Below are 7102 nucleotides of genomic sequence, written 5' to 3' on the forward strand. Positions count from 1 at the left end.
ACTGTTGACTGCTGACTCAGCAGTCAACAGGGTCCACTGCCACACTCTGTACTGCTCTGTTGTGTACACTTTGTGTGTGCACGTAGCAATTTAGCCTCTCTTTTTTGAATTAATATTAAATCCAGTAATTCCAGAATATTGTTTTAAACTTCAAAAAATCGTAGAAGTTAATCCGTAACTCGGATGAAAAAGTATATTACATGAAAGTTGCTCAGAACGACGAGATGAATCCGAATACGTAACCCGTTCGTACGCCACGCATCCATAGCATAACAAACACACAACTTTCCCCCTCTGGCTCCTCTGCCCGAAAACGTGAAACACCGGGGATACTTTCCCGGTTGTTTCCCCTCTTCACCGGTATCACCTCATACCACGTTAGCGCACGCCTAACATCACGCTTTTCTTTGTCATGCATCGTTATGCATCTGTTTGCATTGTATTCACTGTTTCTCCCCCCTCTTCTCTCGCTAGACACCGAGACCGACGCCGCTGCTACCCAGTACGACTACGGTGTTGACGACCCCTCTCTCTTGCCGGGGCAACCAGGCAAGCCCCCCCCCCTTGATCACCAGATATCGCCTATTCTTATATATACTGCTTGCATTATATTAGTGTAGCATGTTACCGCTTTCAGTTAATCCTATACTGCTGCATAGCTTGTTCTTGCTACTACTGTTGTTACCTTTACCTGCTATCCTACTGCTTAGTATAGGATGCTAGTGTTCCATCAGTGGCCCTACACTCTTGTCCGTCTACCATGCTGTACTACTGGGCCGTGATCACTTCGGGAGGTGATCACGGGCATATACTATATACTTTACACTGTTACATTACCGGTGATACTGTTTGGAGTTGGGGGCTGAAGGGGCAGGTGGCTCCATCCAGGTAGTGGTCGGCCTGAGTTCCCGACGACCCCCGACTGTTACTTTGAGGCGGAGCGACAGGGCAGGTTGAGACCACCTAGGAGAGAGGTGGGCCTGGCCCTGGTCGGCGTTCACGGTTACTTCAAAATAACACGCTTAATGAGATCTGGGTATTTGATCTGAGTCTGGCTACTGGCCTATACGCACTAACCATCTACGCGGGGACAGTTATGGGCACTCGACGTCGTGGTATCAGCCGAAGCCTTCGTGAAGTCAGCGACTGAGCGGCGCGCGCCGGATTGGACTGGAACGCCTGCTAGGCTAGGTCTGCTTCCGGCCGCGTTCGCAACGTGCAGGTGTGCAAAGGGCGATGGCCCCAGACCCCTGCGCCATAGGATTTAGACCGGCGTGCTGACATCTCTGTTGTGCCTAGGTAGGGCTGCGACGTGTTGATCTACCGAGGCCGGGCATGAGCCAGAAAAGTGTGTCCGGCCAAATGGGATCGAGCGTGTTGGGTTATGTGGTGCACCCCTGCAGGCAAGTTAATCTATTCGAATAGCCGTGATCTTCCGTAACAGGATGACTTGGAGTTGTACCTTGACCTTATGACAACTAGAACTGGATACTTAATAAAACTCACCCTTCCAAGTGCCAGATACAACCCGGTGGTCGCTCTCTAACAGGGCGACGAGGAGAGGATCGTCGGGTAGGATTATGCTATGTGATGCTACTTGGAGGACTTCAATCTACTCTCTTCTACATGCTGCAAGATAGAGGCTGCTAGAAGCGTAGTCTTCGATAGGACTATCTTTCCCCCTCTTATTCGGGCATTCTGCAGTTCAGTCCACTGATATGGCCCTTTACACATATACCCATGCATATGTAGTGTAGCTCCTTGCTTGCGAGTACTTTGGATGAGTACTCACGGTTGATTTGCCCCCTCCTTTCCTTCTTTCTATACCCAATTGCTGCGACCAGATGCTGGAGCCCAGGAGCCAGACGCCACTGTCGATGACGACTACTACTACTCGGGAGGTGCCTACTACTATGTGCAGTCCGCTGACGACGACCAGGAGTAGTTTAGGAGGATCTCGGGCAGGAGGCCTGCGCCTCTTTCGATCTGTATCCCAGTTTGTGCTAGCCTTCTTAAGGCAAACTTGTTTAACTTATGTCTGTACTCAGATATTCACTACTAGGAAAATGGCTATAGATGGGATTGACACTAATGGCGCACCAGAAAGATGGTGCGCCATTAGTATATACTAATGGCGCACCACTATCTGATGCGCCATTAGAGTTTAAACAACTAATGGCGCACCATGCTACGGGTGCGCCATTAGTATCAAATTTTTTTTAACTAGTGCGCCTGTCCAATGATACTAATGGCGCATCCCGGCAAAGTGCGCCATTAGTAGTTGTAACTACTAATGGCGCACTAGGCAGCAGGTGCGCCATTAGTATAGAAACTTTTTTTTGAACTAGTGCGCCTATCCAAACATACTAATGGCGCATCCTGCCCAAGTGCGCCATTAGTAGTTGTAACTACTAATGGCGCACCTGGCAGTGGGTGCGCCATTAGTATAGGATTTTTTTTTGAACTAGTGCGCCTATCCAAACATACTAATGGCGTATCCTGCCCAAGTGCGCCATTAGTAGTTGTAAGTACTAATGGCGCACCATGCAAGAGGTGCGCCATTAGTAAGTGGGCAGCAACAAGATATTTGGGACAGCCTCTCCTACCCACACACTCACTTTCTCCCCACTTCATTCTCTCCACCTCCTCCTTGTCTCGGGTGCCTCCTCTTTTTCACCTCATTTCCACCATAGATTCATTCAAATTAAGTGGTTAAATTACCTTGTTTTAATAGGTAAGTAAGGGGGGAAGCTATATTTAGGTTGTTCTCCTTACAACAATGTGCACATGCACTTTTTACGGCCTAGCTAGATCTATGTATGTTCGTGGTGTTGCATATGTTTGTGGTGTTGCATATGTGTCTGTGTTTGGAGGTGTACCAGTATTTGATATGCGATAGTTGCCAATATTTTGCCGGAATGTTGATTCATTTCCGTTTCGGCGAGAATTTTGGCATTAAGTATTCTTTTTGGTCCTATTTTTAGGGAAGGTCATGCCAAATTTTTGTTTGGTTCTAAAATATCATTTTGCTCTACCCCGCAGGCGACCATGGTCCGCACGATGACCGAAGGCATCGTGAATAGGTTTTTGAGGTCCGCGAAGGCCGAGATGCTTCAAAAGAACGAGGCGGAGATAAGATGTCCGTGTCGAAGATGCAAGCTGAAGAGCCTTATTGCGGACCCGGATTCCGGGCAGGTGCGGGACCACCTGCTGTTGCGTGGTTTCATGGATGGCTATCGGTGGCAAGGTGATGAAGATGACTACGAAGTCGTCCATGCGGGCCGGGCAAGAAATGAGGAAGGGCAGCAAGACAACCACCGCGGCTCGGGCGGGCGAGAAGACGAAGAATCCCCAGGAGATGATCACGACTGTGATGCTGTACACAGTCATCATGTAGAAGATGCAGGACATGATGATGAGGAAGATGCCGGAGCAGGTGACGGGCATGATCATGAAGATGATGATGCCGGCGGAGCAGAAGACGCTGGACCATCGATGGGCTAGGTGCAGGACCCTCATATTCAAGAGCTGCTTCTCAAGCAGACGGATAACGCAAGAGCTGCCGCCCAAGAGAAAGCCAAGATGGATCAACTTGAGTTAGACGCGTATACTCCATTGTATGAAGGATGCAGGCCCGAGGATACCCGCCTGAAAGTAACGCTCATGGCCCTGGAGATGAAGGTAAAACACAAAATGACCGACGCATGCTTCGACGAGAACATGTCATTCTGGCACGAACGTCTTCCCAAGGGGAACAAGTGCCCGACCAGTTTGGAGGAGGCGAAGAAAATCGTGTGTCCTCTGGATTTACCGCACGTGAAATACCATGTGTGCATGAACAATTGCATCATTTATCGGGACGAGCACGCGGAGTCTACAATATGTCCGGTGTGCGGTGTCACTCGATACAAGAAGAGGAAGAAAGCTCCTCGAAAAGTGGTGTGGTACTTTCCGATCACTCCTCGTCTGCAGCGGTATTTCGCGGATCCTAAGGTAGCAAAGCTCCTACGTTGGCACGCGGATAGGGAGGAGAAGAAGCGAGAAGATGACGCAAATGATCCGGAGATAGATAAAAAAGACAAGATGCTGAGTCACCCTAAGGATGCGAGCCAGTGGCAAGCATTGAACTTCGAATACCCAGAATTTGGGAACGATCCAAGGAACATCGTGCTGGGCGCGAGCACCGATGGAGTCAATCCGTTTGGCAGCCAGAGAAGCACACATAGCACCTGGCCTGTGTTTGTGTGGATGTACAACCTTCCCCCCTGGTTGTGCATGAAGAGGAAGTACATTCACATGAGTATGCTAATTGAAGGGCCGAAACAACCAGGGAACGACATCAATCTGTATCTGGGGCTGCTGAAAGAGGAGCTTGACACGCTGTGGAAAACGCCAGCCAATACGTGGGACGCCGCAGAGAAAGAGTATTTCCCTATGAGAGTCGCACTGCTCACGACGGTGCACGACTATCTCGGTTACGGATATCTTGCGGGGCAGGTAGTCCACGGATTTTCTGGATGCGTAAGGTGCATGGATGACACAACGTATCGCCAGCTAGATAGAGATCCCGGGTCTTTGAAAACCGTGTTCATGGGACATCGAAGGTGGCTTCGCGACGATGACCCGTGGAGGAAACGCAAGGATCTGTTCGATGGTGAAACAGAACCCCGAAAACGCCCGTGTACGAGGAGCGGCGAGGAAATAGACAACCTGTTGAAAAATTGGAAAGACTGCCCACTACCGGGAAAGAAGCAAAAGGCGCCAGAGCCGGGAAAGAAGCGAAAGGCGCCAGAGCCGCTGCTGAAGGTATGGAAAACGAGGTCTGTTTTCTGGGACTTGCCGTACTGGAAGATCCACCGTGTGCCTCACAGCCTTGATGTCATGCATATCACGAAGAACGTGTGCGAGAGTCTGCTTGGTACCCTGCTCAACATGCCAGAGAGGACCAAAGATGGGCCGAAAGCAAGGGCAGACTTGAAATCAATGGGCATCAGGCAGGAGCTTCACGCTATATATGATGATGATGATGATGATGATGATGATGATGATGATGATGATGAGGCGAAGCAGGACATAGAAAGTCGTCGCAAAGGCAAAAAGGCCAAGAAGACCGGAAATGACTACCCTCCCGCGTGCTTCACTCTAAGTCAGGAGGAGATCGAGCAGTTTTTCACCTGCCTCCTAGGAGTAAAACTTCCTTACGGTTACGCGGGGAAGATAAGCAGATACCTAGACCCAGCGAAGCAGAAGTTCAGCGGGATGAAGTCTCACGACTGTCACGTGCTGATGACGCAGATACTTCCAGTTGCAATCCGTGGGATCATGGACGCGCACGTCCGTGAAACGCTATTTGGCTTATGCAACTTCTTCGACGTCATCTCTCGGAAGTCGATTGGCGTGAGGCAACTCAGAAGGCTACAGGAAGAGATCGTGGTGATACTATGCGAGCTTGAGATGTACTTCCCGCCCGCATTCTTCGACGTTATGGTGCATCTGCTGGTCCATATAGTGGAGGATATCATCCAACTCGGGCCGACGTTCCTGCACAGCATGATGCCGTTCGAAAGGATGAATGGTGTCATCAAAGGATACGTTCGCAACATGTCACGTCCAGAAGGAAGCATAGCCAGGGGCTTTCTGACCGAAGAGTGCATCTCCTACTGCACGAATTATCTAGGCATCGAGAACCCCGTTGGTCTGCCCGTCAACAGGCACCTCGGCAGGCTCGCTGGATGGGGTCACCGTGAGGGTCGCCGCGAAATGCATGTCGACTTCGAGGGTCGACTCGCCGACTTTGAAAGAGCAAACCTAGTCGCGCTACAACACATAGACGTGGTCGATCCTTGGTTGGTAGAGCACAAAACCTTTATTAAAAAGACGTACAATGACCGAGGCCAACAGAGGACGGACGGAGATATACTCAAAGAGCACAACTCATGTTTCACGCATTGGTTCAAGCATAAGCTTCTGTCGTACCCTTTACATGAGGATTCTTCCGCGGAAGAACAACTCATATTCGCCTTGTCACAGGGCGCCGAGCACAACCTGATGACCTATGAGGCGTACGATATCAACGGCTACACATTCTACACCGAGGCCAAGGACATGAAGAGCGATGGTTATCAGAACTCCGGGGTAACGATGGAATCCTACACCGGTAACGACAAGGACAGATACTACGGAAGGATCGAGGAGATCTGGGAGCTGAGCTACGCTGGAGAGAAGGTCCCGATGTTCCGTGTCAGATGGGCCAAGAACGTCATAAAAGAAGACCGGTATTTCACCACCATGGTTATACCTGAAGCCAAATCCAAGACCGCGGGCGCAAACGTCACCGCGAAAAATGAGCCATGGGTACTGGCTTCCCAAGTGGACCAATGCTTCTTCATTACCGACCCGCCAAAGCCCAGTCGTGTTGTCGTGAGGAGAGGCAAAAGGAAGATCATCGGAATGGATGGAGTAGCCAATGAGCAAGACTTCGACAAGTACGGCGACCCGAGGATCGAACATGACGATGATGATGAAGTAGCAGCATACACCACAAGAAGAAGCAGGACCACCCTACCTAAAGGACGTCCGTTCCACATTTAAATCGTAGCCTTCATTTCTCGATTGTATTTCATGGGTACTTTTTGAACTATCATGAATATTTTTAAATTTCATGGACACTCGATCTCGATCCCCCTCCATCTCGATCGCTATCCCACCTTGCCAGATCCGGCCCCCCTCGCCGCCGAGCACCCCCCAGTCCACCGGCCGCCGCCGCCGACCCCCCGCACCCTCGATTCCCCTACCCAACCGCCGCCGCCGACCCCCCGCACCCCGCGCACCGTCTTATAAAAAAATAAGTATCAAACAGCTTTTTAAATGCTACTGTCTTATAAAAAAATATTACTGTTATTATTTAAACAAGTTTGAACATATTTAAACATAAATAAGTATCAAACAGCTTTTTAAATGATAAAAAAAATTTGTGGAGCCCACCTCGATCCCCCTCCATCTCGACCGCTATCCCACCTCGCCAGATCCGGTCCCCCTCGGCGCCGAGCACCCCCCAAGTCCACCGGCCGCCGCCGCCGACCCACCGCACCCTCGATTCCCC

The sequence above is a fragment of the Triticum aestivum genome, chromosome 4A, assembly GCF_018294505.1.
Source record: "Triticum aestivum cultivar Chinese Spring chromosome 4A, IWGSC CS RefSeq v2.1, whole genome shotgun sequence".
Lineage (NCBI taxonomy): Eukaryota > Viridiplantae > Streptophyta > Magnoliopsida > Poales > Poaceae > Triticum > Triticum aestivum.